The sequence below is a fragment of the Bos indicus x Bos taurus genome, chromosome X (assembly GCF_003369695.1).
Source record: "Bos indicus x Bos taurus breed Angus x Brahman F1 hybrid chromosome X, Bos_hybrid_MaternalHap_v2.0, whole genome shotgun sequence".
In the NCBI taxonomy this organism is placed as follows: domain Eukaryota; kingdom Metazoa; phylum Chordata; class Mammalia; order Artiodactyla; family Bovidae; genus Bos; species Bos indicus x Bos taurus.
Window position 1 is genome coordinate 67383486 of NC_040105.1, and position 13264 is coordinate 67396749.

At 39.7% G+C, this 13264-nt stretch overlaps 1 long non-coding RNA gene across 4 annotated transcripts in view; it reads left to right on the forward strand.

Annotated features, from left to right (window-relative positions):
- LOC113886777 overlaps positions 1–13264 on the forward strand; it is a 188225-nt gene that overhangs the window by 155105 nt on the left and 19856 nt on the right. The window contains exon 3 of one of the 4 annotated variants that reach the window (XR_003509556.1): positions 8372–8543. The exons of 2 other annotated variants lie outside the window; for them this stretch is intronic. This is a non-coding gene — a long non-coding RNA (uncharacterized LOC113886777). The remainder of the gene's footprint in view (positions 1–8371; positions 8544–13264) is intronic. One more of the 4 variants, XR_003509557.1, reaches the window with a different exon arrangement.

Genomic DNA, 13264 nt, shown 5'->3' on the forward strand with positions numbered 1-13264 from the left:
CTTGATCCCTGTGGGTGGGGTTGAATTATTGGCTTGTCAAGGTTTCCTGGTTGGTGGATCTTGTGTCTATGTTCTGGTGGGTGGAGCTGGATCTCTTCTCTCTCGAGTGCAGTGAAGTGTCAAGCTATGAGTTTTGGCGTGTCTGTGGGTTTGGTGTGACTTTGGGCCGCCTGTATTTTAATGCTTAGGGCTGTGTTCCTGCATTGCTGGAGAATTAGCATCATATGTCTTGCTCTGGAACTTGTTGGCTCTTGGGTGGAGCTTGGTTTCAGTGTAGGTATGAAGGCTTTTGGATGAGCTCTTGTCTATTAATGTTCCCTGGTACCAGGAGTTCTCTAGTGTTCTCATGTTTTGGAGTTAAGCCTCCTGCCTCTGGATTTCAGTCTTATTCTTACAGAAGGCTCAAGCCTTCTCCATTCATACAGCACAGATGATAAAACATCTAGGTTAATGGTGAAAAGATTCTCCACAGTGAGGGACACCCATAGAGGTTCACAGAGTTATATGGAGAAGAGAAGAGGGAGGAGGGAGATAGAGGTGACCAGGAGGAGAAGAGGAGCAGTCAAAAGGGGAGAGACCAATCTAGCCAGTAATCAGTTCCCTAAGTGTTCTCCAAAGCCTGGAACACCCAGAGAGATTCACAGAGTTAAGTAGAGAAGAGAAAGGGGATGGAGGAGGTAGAGGTGAGCTGGAGGAAAAAAGGGAGAGTCAAAAGGGGAGAGCAATCAAGCCAGTCATCACACCCCTAAGTGAAAATGGATTTTGAAGATTAAATTCTTAAAGGTACAAAATTGATAACAAATACCAAAAAGCAAAGATTAGAAATATGGAGTAGAGGTTAGACTCTCCAAAATACAATATTAAAAATATACAACCAAATCAATCAAAAATTATATAAAAAAATAGGGACTTCCCTGGTGGTCCAGTGGCTAAGACTCCAAGATCCCAATGCAGCGGGCCTATGTTCAATCCTTGGTAAGGGAATTAAATCCCACATGCTGCAACTAAAAACCTGGTGCAGTCAAATAAATGAATATTTTAAAAGAAAAGTTTTATATATATATGAAATTTGCTTTAAAATAGGGTCTTTGTTTTGTAGGGTAGTATTAGGTTATAAAAATGAAAATTAAAGGAGCAGTAAAGAACTTAAAAAAATTAAAAGATGATAATATTAAAAATATATCTAGAGTTTCTCTGAAGCTGTTGTGGACAGTGGGGTCAGTTCAGTTTCAGATAATTCCTTGTTCCAGCTTGTGCTTCTTCTCAAGGTCTGTAGGCCCCTTCCAGTGCTTAGTCAATGTTGTCTACAGGGTTTTGATCTGTTGTACTTGTCACCTCCAGAGTGGTTCCCTCTTCTCTGTATATTTCAGCTTCCTCTGTTTGCAAGTCTCTTCAGTGTCTAATTTCCACCCAGACACAAGGGGGTAAAGGTGGTCACTTATTTAGGCTCACTTGTTCAGTTGTGTTGTGGGGTGGGAGGAACACTGCAAACAACTATCACTGGTGTGTGTAGGGAGTGCTCACAGTGTACAGACCACACTGGGTTTGCCCCAGCTCATGGTGGCATGTGCTTTCTAGGTCTATACTGCTTAGGCTCCAGGTTGCTGTGCAGGGATACTGTCCAAAGCAGGCCCTACTGTTCGTGCACTTCCAACGTCTAAGCTATTCAGATTCAGGTTCTCAGGTACTCTGCAAGGGCACAGATTCGGTTGGGCCTGCGTTTTTTGCCCTTCTTAGGTTTGAGCAGCTGAGGCAACCAGGTGCTTGGTGAGCACACTGTCCCAGGTGGGCTGTGCATCTTAATCACCTTCCCAGTCCTGGCCTCTTGGTTTTCCAGGTGTGCCTTGGGAGGACCATCTCAGTTGTGCTGTGTGTCTCCTCTCGGGAGCTAATCTCAGGCTGCGACCCTCGTGGCAGATGTCAACCATTCAGGATCCCAGAAAGACATGGTTAGCAACTGGGAGCCTCCTCACAGTTTGGTGGAGGATGCCAGTCTCTGGGGCTGAGATTGCCCCTTGCCTTGCCGCTCTGGCTGTCACATGCCTGCCTCCCTGCCTCCAGCAGGGGGGAGGGGCCTGTACGCAAATGGCTAGCTCTTCTTTGGCATCCATTCAATCCTTTGTTCTGGGTGGGCCAGTCTTCATGATAGGTTAGAGCCTTTTGTGAGAAAGTCCTCTTTTTTTTTTTTTTTCCTCTCTGGCTATCCCACAGTTTGGGTTGCTATCTCACATTAACTCCCTCAGATTGTCCTCAGGGCATTCAGGCCTGGTCCTTACCCTAAGCATGCAGCCCACGCCTCCCTGTCCAGCCCCCACTCACTGCTGGTGGATGCAAGCGTCTGGGCTACTTCTCTGCTGGGGTTGTGGTTAGGCGTGTATTCTGTGTTTTGTTGTTTTTTCCTCCAGTTTTGTTGCCCCCTGAATTCAAAAACTACCCACAGAGGCTCTGGTGAGAGGGTTTCCTGCTGTTTGGAAATTTTCTTCATGACTACCTCCCCAGGACCAGTCTCCTTCCCTAACTCTTTTGTCTCTCTTTTTGTCTTTTATATTTTGTCCTACCTCCTTTTGAAGAGAAGGGGCTGCCTTTCTGGGTGCCTGGTGTCCTCTGCCAGTGTTCAGAAGTTGTTTTGTGGAAGTTGCTCAGCATTCAAACAATCTTTTGATGATTTTGTGGGGAAGAAAGTGGTCTCCCCGTCCTATTCCTCTGCCATCTTGGGACTGCACCCCTCTGTTTTTCTGACTTCACTCTGTATAATATGATCTAGGTTCATCCACCTCATTACAACTGAGTCAAATGTGTTCCTTTTTATGGCTGAGAAATATTCCATTGTGTTTAGGTACCACAATTTCTTTATCAATTCATCTGTCGATGGACATCTAGGTTGCTTCCATGTCCTAGCTATTGTAAATACTCTTGCAATGAATATTGGGGTACATGTGTCTTTTTCAACACTGGTTTTCTCAGTGGATATATCCATTACTGGAATTGCTGGGTCATAGGATAGTTTTCAGCTTCTTTGGTGGCTCAGATGGTAAAGAATTTGCCTTCAATGCAGGAGAACCGGATTCAATCCCAAAGTCAGAAAGATCTCCTGGAGAAGGGAATGGCCACCAATTCCTGTATTCTTGCTTGGAGAATTCCGTATTCTTCCCTGGCAGTCTACAGTCCATGGGGTCACAAAGAGTCAGACATGACTGAGCAATATTTTCACTTCATGGTAGTGTTATTCATTCTTTTTAAAAGAATCTCTATACTGCTCTTAATAGTGACTGTATCAATTTGCATTCCCACCAACAGTGCAAGAGGGTTTCCTTTTCTCCACACCCTCTTGGGATTTATTGTTTATGGATTTTGGGGGGATGGCCATTGTGACCAGTGTAAGGTGATACCTGATTATAGTTTTTATTTGCATTTCTGGAATAATGAACAATGTTGAGCATCATTTCATGTGTTTATTAGCCATCTATATGTCTTTGGAGATATGTCTGTTTAGGTCTTCTTTAAGTTTAATTATGTCCCATTTGTTTATTTTTGTTTTTATTTCCATAACTCTGTGAGGTAGGTCATAGAGGATCTTACTGTGATTTATGTCAAAGAGTGTTCTGCCTATGTTTTCCTCTTAAGAGTTTTATAGTTTCTGGTCTTATATGTAGGTCTTTAATCCAGTTTGAATTTATTTTTGTATATGGTGTTAGTAAGTGTTCTAATTTCATTTTTTTACATGGCTCTGTCCAGTTTTCCCAGCATTATTTATTGAAGAGACTATCTTTTCTCCACTGTGTATTTTTGCCTCCTTTGTCAAAGATATGGTGCCCATAGGTGTGTGGGTTATCTCTGGGCTTTATCTCTTGTTCCATTGGTTTATATTTCTGTTTTTGTGCCAGTACCATACTGTCTTGATGACTGTAGCCTTGTAGTATAGTCTGAAGTCAGGAAGGTTAGTTCCTCCAGATCCATTCTTCTTAAAATTGCTTTGGCACATCGAGTCTTTTGTATTTACATACAAATTGTGCAATTTTTTGTTTTAGTTCTGTGAAAAATATCTTTGATAATTTGATAGAGATTGCATTGGATCTGTAGATTGCTTTGAATAGTATAGTCATTTTCACAATATAGATTCTTCCACTCCACGAACATGGTATATCTCTCGAACTGTTTTTGCTGTCTTTGATTTCTTTCATTAGTTTCGTATAGTTTTCTGCATACAAGTCTTTTGTCTCTTTAGGTAAGTTTATTCCTAGGTATTTTATTGTTTTTGTTGCAATGGTGAATGGGATTGTTTCCTTAATTTATCCTTCTGATTTTTCATTTTTAGTGTATAGGGATGCAAGGGATTTCTGCATATTAATTTTATATCCTGTAACTTTGCTATATTCATTGATTAGCTCTAGTAATTTTCTGATGGCATCTTAGGTAGAGTATCATGTCATTTGCAAACAGTGAGAGTTTTACATCTTCTTTTCCAATCTGGATTCCTTATTATTTCTTTTTCTTCTCTGATTGCTGTAGCTAGGACTTCCAAAACTATGTTGAATAATAGTGGTAAGTGTGGGCACCATTGCCTTGTTCCTGATCTTGAAGAAATGCTTTCAGTTTTTCACTGTTGAGAGTAATGTTTGCTGTAAGTTTATCATCTATGGTCTTCATTATTTTGAGGTATGTTCTTTCTATACCTACTTTCTGGAGAGGTTTTTTTTTTTTTATGTCATAAATGAGAGTAAAAATTTTGTCAAAAGCTTTCTCTGCATCTATTGAGATGGTCATATGATTTTATCTCTCAGTTTGCTAATATTGTGTATCACATTGATTGATTTGCATATATTGAAGAATCCTTATATCCCTGGGATAAAGCTCAGTTGATCATGATGTATGATTCTTTAAATATATTGTTGGATTCTGTTTGCTAGAATTTTGAGGTTATTTGCATCTATGTTCATTAGTGCTATTTGCTGTAATTTTCTTTGTTTGTGGCATCTTTTTAAGCAGAATTGAAACATTTATCTTTTCTGTCTATCTGCTCCATCCAGAGATTGTAAAATGTTAGGTTTTCAGCAGCTTTATCAGATAAATCAGGAAGGCTACCTCACTAACAAGTACAGAAATCATAAGGTATTTGGGGGACCTTGTAAAGAGAGGAATTCACCTAGATCTCTTAGGCGAAATTACTGCAGATGGTGACTGCAGGCATGAAATTAAAAGATGCTTGCTCCTTGGAAGAGAAGCTATGCCCAACCTAGACAGCATATTAAAGAGAAGAGACATTACTTTGCCAACAAAGGTCCATCTAGTCAAAGCTATGGTTTTTCCAGTGGTCATGTATGGATGTGAGATTTGGACTATAAAGAAAGCTGAGTGCCAAATAATTGATGCTTTTGAACTGTGGTGTTGGAGAAGACCCTTGAGAGTCCCTTGGACTGCAAGGAGATCCAACCAGTCCTTCCTAAAGGAAATCAGTCCTGAATATTCATTGGAAGGACTGATGCTAAAGCTGAAGCTCCAATACTTTGGCCTCCTGACGCGAAGAACTGACTCATTAGTAAAGACACTGATGCTGGGAATGATTGAAGGCAGGAGGAAAAGGGGATGACAGAGGATGAGATGGTTGGATGGCATCACCAACTCAATGGACATGAGTTTGAACAGGCTCCAGGAGTTGGTGATGGACAGGGAAGCCTAGCATGCTGCAGTCCATGGGGTCGCAAACAGTTGGACACGACTGAGCAACTGAACTGAACTGATAATTAGTTTGAGGGGACGGTTTTCCTTATACCTGGAAAATACAGACTCAAACCAGTAACTTTTCAGACAGAAACCATAAAAATAGTAACCATTTTCACCAGTTCACTGAGTTCTTTTGTTAACTCTTTTTGTTAGCAGTTTATGAATGTCATTAAGATTCTTTAATATCTTGCCCAGTTTAGTATAATGGTCTGAAAGTTAGAAACTTGTATTTTAACAAAGATTCTTTCTGTATATCTTTTTGAAGAGAAAGCATTTTGCAAAGGCATTAGAGTGAAACTGTAAGTGTCTATAATGACAAAAGACTTACGAAGGCACGTTTAAATCTGATTACAATACAACTGACAAAGAAGCTTGGTTACTGCTATGACAAAGAACACTTTAAGATAACAACTAGAATTATGACTATCATTTTACCAGAACATATCACATTTTGGGGAATTCCATATGATTTCTCAATTATTTATATTATTAATATTTACCATACAATATAACTTAAGAATATTTATTACTCATTTGATAATACTTCCCATGTAATTTAACATACCAAATTAATCTAATTAGCTTAATATTTCTCTTTGGGATATTTCAGGGGCCCTTTGAAACATCCTGAAATTAGACAGAAGTCAAAGGACTTCATTAAATTTTGATTTAGTAAATTTTATCAATAAATATCGGGTTAAAACACTCATTCAGATAGGATCATAGGTCACTGTGAAACAATATTTATTCACTTAGTTGAAGTTGCAATAAAAGATTTCGAAGTCTAATATAGAGCAGATCACTTAAAAGTAAAGAACTTAAAATCTGTTATCAAAGGTAGTTTATCATCTTAGGAAAACTTGTACTATACACAAAACTCTTTTTTCAGGGTCTGCTTTCCACAAAGCTTTCTCTCTTTCTGTAGCCATCACTTAATTTGCCCATCCAGTAACAAACACCTGTTAGTCAAACCTACTACCTTTTTCCTTAATAAAATGCAATTCCATTCCTCAGACCTTCTTTACTAAAAAAATGCATCCCACTTTTCTTATGCAACCATGAACTGTCCTTTATATCAGCACTGTAGATTGGTGAACACAAATACTTGTGATAATTTCTAAAAATACTTGCTTTCTTATAGAGAACATTTCAGGATGGTACCTAACATATTCATTAATAGTGCAAAATATCTTTAACTTATCTGTGAGAGGAAGCCAGTGCTCAGTAATTAATGTTTCAGTATCTTATTTTATTTGGGAGTGACCTACCTATTCAATAACTTCCATCATTTAATTTTGCACAACCCTAGATTTTCAAGTTACCAAAATCTGAAGAGATTTAAACATAATTATTCTTAACAGATTTTATCTAAAAGTCCTTATCTCATTTACATTTCTTTTCTTAAAAGTTTCTTCACATTGAGTTACTTTCCTTGCTTACAAATTTCCAACAGATATAATAAGATCTTATTCGGCTTATATTAAACCTAGCCACAATAAAAGTATTATACTTAATGTTGATACTATAAGTGCTTACTTTTCTTTAGACCAATTAAATCAGAGCTTATTACAAATAAACCTTAGCAATACTATCCAAAGACGTATACTGAGACATACATATGTCCAGCCAGACACGACAAGATATCCAGCTTCATCCTCTAGGCTTAGTCATGAATCAGATATCACAGTATAAAACTCACTAGTTTATAAATAGCAGTTGGAATTTTAAAAAAAATTTAAGGCTTCATACTCCTTTTTCCCCCTTCAGTTTCAGAAATTAAAGATAATCTACATAAGGTGTGATTCTGAGATGTGTCTATCATGAGATACGTCTACATAAGATGTGATCCTCAAGGCACAGGAAACAAAAATCAGGTTCTTTATATAGGACTTATCCCTTCAGAACTTATTTTCTTTCAAGCAAACTTTCTCTGTGGGTTGGAATGAAACTGGTTGGAAGTCAGTTAACCTTCTACTGGTATTGTGTACTTAATTGGCACAATTGAAGGTTCTTCATTTTCATAGATACACCCTTTTATTTCTTTTAATGATTCTGAAAACTTGATCAGCCAGCGTAACAAATGTTTGTGTGTAACTTGGACCAACCTACATTGTCTAATTATTAGAGTAGTCAAATCCAGATCTAAGCCTTCTAAAAAGGCAGAATTAAGTAAAGGATCATTTTGATGGTTAAAGAATGACTCAGATGTCAAGCCAGAATATTGCTTAGAAGTTTATTTTTTTTCAAACCCTTCCTAACAATCCAGAATTGATTCATTCGATCTTTGCTTGCACTGTTGAATCTCTGTCCACTCTACAGTTTTAGGAAAAAGCTCTGGGATAAATTTGAATTATTTTTGAGCTAATTCCTTACATTCATTTTGAGCCTGTGTTTCCAAATCCATTAAGGGATGTTTCCATCCTGCTTCCTCTATTCATTCCCTTGCTTTGCTTTCAGAAACTAACAGCTGTAATGATTGATACAGATCTGAAAATTTGGGGTTGTAGGACTGGATGGTTAACCCGAATTCCTTAGCAAATCCCAATGGATCCTGACTTGGATCAGGAAATTCCTTAGCTAAAGCTTTAAGTTCTCCTTAAGGGAGCTATAATTACTTCTGATTTTTTTTTTTAATCCTTCTTTGCTTGAGCAAGGGAAGCAGCAGGACATGGAGGCATTGGATAATTTGGAAGAGATAGCATCTGGCCAGTTAATTAAGGTAGAAGAGGATACTCCGGGGGAGCAGAGGGAGAGACAGTAACAGAGTACCAGCAGCCTTTTTTGTTCTGATACAGTTTCAAGAGAAGTTTCTACATACCAAAGTAAGTATTTCATTCAGTCTGCTTGATATTATGGCCAGCTTGTTTAACCGTGTATATCAATTTTGGAATATCAAAAGAACCCCAATTTGGCCATTTTAAGTTGAGAGCTCCCCAGTTAACTATGTACTTGCAAGTATGAGCTCTGTACGTATTATACATGAATCTGGCTGGAGTGTTAGTCAGAGGTTGGCTTTCTGAAGCTCCTCATTTCTGTTTTTGAGAGACTCTATTTCCCATTGTTTGTTGAATTTGTCAGGGATAAAATTCACTGCTGAAATTGTGTGATGGGCCTATGTGTTTCTCGTGAGCTTAATTCTTACAAGCATCACCCCAGACTCATTTCAGCTCTTCTTATATGTCTCGGTTTCTTTCTTTAGCAGTTTAAGGTCACCATGAGTGCTCAGATTGCTGAATGGCCAATTCTTATTAATGACCCCTGGTGAGCAAGTGTTTTAATTAATGAGTGGGTTTCCCTATGGAACCACTGCACAGTATGAGGACATGGCCTCTACTACTCCTGTAAATTTCTCACTCACCTGAGAAAGCCATAACTGGCCAGGAGGACTGTTGTCCCTTTTCTGTGAAGCAAAGGTCTCATGTATTAATAATAGTTTCCCTTTTATCCCTACAATTTCTATTAAGGCAGCCAAATTGAGAAAGGGTCAGATCGGCCTTTTACCTAACCACTCAGCCAAGACTGCTTAGTCTCCTACAACTGAGCAGACCCTGCTATCTTTCAAACAGTGCAATGGGCTCCTGCTGGTATCAAAGCTCCACTTGCTCACAGAGTTCAGGCAAAGGAGGGAAGTCCACTCTGGGTTACATCACTCATTGCATTACAACTGTTGATTTTAAAAAAAAGCACATTGTGAGAGCTGTGAGTTGTTTCATGTTGGGCAAAATGAAGACTGTGACCTGGGAAACAGCATCTCAGATAGCTCTGAGAAGGGCTTCCCAGGTGTCAGTAATGGTAAAGAATCTGCCTGCTAATGCAGGACACATAAGAGACACAGTTCCGATCCCTGGTCAGGAAGATCCCCTGGAGGAGGGCATGGGAACCCACTCCAGTATTCTTGCCTGGAGAATCCCATGGACAGAGGAGCCTGGAGGGCTATAGTCCATAGAGTCGCAAAGAGCTGGACATGACTAATTGACTTAGCATGGTTTTGGTTGGGGGGGGGAATACATGAAATCAAGCACATATTTTCCCAGAAGATTTCTACCGGTCTTGTGAAGCTTATTCCAGTCACAAATAACAGTCATCATCATGAGGGATTTTAGTGCCTTTCTAAATATGAGGAGATAGAAGAATTGGGCTCCTTAAATTGGCTCCTAAAAATAACTATCTGAAGACTTGTCCTGCCAGTTTTACCCTGGGTACAAAGTGCTTCATTTCTGCTTTCCATTCTGAATTCCTTTCAGGGGGTGTTGAAGGTTGGTGGCTTCAGTAGCACACGATTCCATCCTTGTAGAGGTAGATGGCAAATGCCCATGGCCAGTGTCAATTTGTAGTTGACACATGATAAATTGGCTCTGCAGGTGGCACTAGTGGTAAAGAACATGCCTGCCACTGCAGAAGACACAAAAGACTCAGATTTGATCCCTGGATTGGGCAGATCTCCTGGAGGAGGGCATGACAACCCACTCTAGTATTCTTGCTTGGAGAATCCTACAGACAGAGGAGCCTGACAGGCTACAGTCCATAGGGACACAAAGAGTTGGACACAACTGAAGGGACTTAGCATGCACATAGGCATGATACATTAAACTCTAAAATTCTAGGACATAGAGCTCATAAGATAAATTTCAATTTCATTATAAAATCTTATTATTGATTAATCTTTTAGTATCTTTTAGGTGACAGACCTATTCTTAGGGGAACTAAAAGCAACTGTCTTTCTCTTGCAAATCTCTACAAATACCAGAATGTAAATATCCAGTCTCATCACTTCATGGCAAATAGATGGGGAAACAATGGAAACAATGACAGACTTTATTTTCTTAGGCTCCAAAATCACTGCAGATAGAGACTGCAGCCATGAAATTAAAAGACACTTGCTCCTTGAAAGAAAAGCTGTGACCAAACTAGACAAAATGGTAACGATAACCCTGTATACGAGACAGCAAAAGAGACACTGATGTATAGAACAGTCTTATGGACTCTGTGGGAGAGGGAGAGGGTGGGAAGATTTGGGAGAATGGCATTGAAACATGTGAAATGTCATGTATGAAACGAGAAAAAAAAAAAAGAAAAAGACTAAACTTCTAGTATGAAAAAAAATAAATAAATAAAAGGCAGAGGCATTACTTTGCCAACAAAAGTCTGTCTAGTTAAAGCTATTGTTTTTCTAGTAGTCATGTATGGATGTGAGAGTTGGACCATAAAGAAAGCTGAGCACTGAAGAACTTATGCTTTTGAACTGTGGTGTTGGGGAAGACTCTTGAAAGTCCCTTGGACTGCAAGGAGATCAAGCAAGTGAATCCTAAAGGAAATCAGTCCTGAATATTCATTGGAAGGACTGATGCTGAAGCTGAAACTCCAATACTTTGGCCACCTGATGCAAAGAACTGACTCATTTGGGAAACACTGAGGGCAGGAGAAGGGGTTGAGAGAGGATGTGATGGTCGGATGGCATCACTGACACGATGGACATGAGTTTGAGTAGGCCCCGGGAGTTGCTGATGGACAAGGAAGCCTAGCGTGCTACAGTCCATGGGGTCGCAGAGAGTCAGACACAACTGAGCGACTGAACTGAACTGAACTGAACTGAAATACAGTCCACAAGGATGAGACTGAGCCTAATTAGCTCAATCAGGCAAGACCAGAAATCAAGGGAAAAAATGACAAAGTTGTAGTTTTAAAATTCAAAATGCTGAGAATAACTCCCTTAGCCAAGCTTTACAAATAGTAAAGCCTTAGTCATCTGAGGAAACAGCTTTAATCTATTCTAACTGTGCTTTTTAAACTAATAAGTTTACATAGTAATACCTGATTCATAACTTAGTTTTTTTTATGTTTTTTTTTTTTTTAAACTTTGTATTATTGAGGGACTATAGCTGAATAACAGTGTTGTGCAGTTTCAGGTGAACAGCAAAGGGATTCACCCACACATGTATATGTATCCATTCTCCCCCAATCCCCCCTCCCATCCGGGCTGCCACCTAATACTGAGCAGAGTTGCATGTGCTATACAGTAGTTTCTTGTTGATTATCCATGGAAAATATAACATTGTGTACATGTCTATTGCAAACTCCTTAACTGTCCCTTCTGCCTGGCAAACATAAGTTCATTCTCTAAAGTCTATGAGTCTGTTCTGGTTTTGTAAGTTCATTTGTATAATTTTGTTATAGATTCCACATATAAGGGATGTCATATAATACTTCTCCTTCTCTGTCTGACATACATCATTCAGTATGACAATGTTTAGGCCCATCTATGTTGCTGTAAATGCCATTATTTCAGTTTTTTAATGTTTGAGTAATATTCCACTGTATATATGTACCACATCTTTATCCATTCCTCTGTCAATGGGCATTTAGGTTACTTCTATGTTTTGGCTATTGTAAACACTGCTGTAATGAACATTGGGGTGCATGTATCCTTTGGGTACAACAAGGCTGTATATTGTCCCCCTACTTATTTAACTGCTATGCAGAATACATCATGCAAAATGCCAGGTTAGATGAATTCACAAGCTGGAATAAGGATTTCCAGGAGAAATCCCAATAACCTCAGATATGCAGATGATATCACTGTCAGTGCAGCATGTGAAAGGAACTTAAGAGCCTCTTGATGAGGGTGAAAGAGGAGAGTGAAAAATCTGACTTAAAACTCAACATTAAAATTTAAGATCATGGCGTCTGGTTCCATCTGATGGGCAGGGCCATGCTCAGTACATCTTTAATCCAATTTTCTGTTGATGGGCTGGGCTATGTTCCCTCCCTGTTGTTTGACCTGAGACTAGACTATGGTGGAGGTAATGAAGATAATGGTGACCTCCTTCAAAAGGTCCCATGCACGCACTCCCACACTCAGTGTCCCTGACCCTGCAGCAGTCTACTGTAGACCCACGCCTCCACCAGAGACTCCTGGACACTAACAGTCAGGTCTGGGTCAGTCTCTTGTTGGGTCACAGCTCCTTTCTCTTGGGTTCTAGTTCATACAAAGTTTTGTTTGTGCCCTCCAAGAGTCTGTTTCCCCAGTCCTGTGTAAGTTCTGTAATCAAATCCCACTGGCTTCAAAAGTCAAATTCTCTGGGGGTTCTCAGTCCCTTTGCCAGATCCCCAGGTGGGGAAAACTGTTTTGGGTCCTAGAGCTTTCTTAACAGTGTGAGAATTTCTTTGGTATAATTGTTCTGTAGTTTGTGGGTCATCTGCTCGGTGACTCTATGGTGGGGTTAATGGCAACCTCCTCCAAGAAGGCTTATGCCACAGGCTGTGTGACACAGGTAGCTGCACTAAGAACCCCTGCCCCTGTAGGAGGCCACTGATGACCCGAACCTCTGCAGGAGACGCAAACACAGGTCTGGCTCAGTCTCTGTGGGGTCTGTGAACAAGACCCAGATTGCCCCAAAGTCAGTCTCTCCCATCCAGAAGATTCCATAAACCTCTTATCCTTATTCGTCAGAGGGCGGACAAAATGAAAACCATAATCACAGAAAACTAATCAAACTTATCACATGGACCACAGCCTTGTCTAACTCAATGAAACTATGAGCCA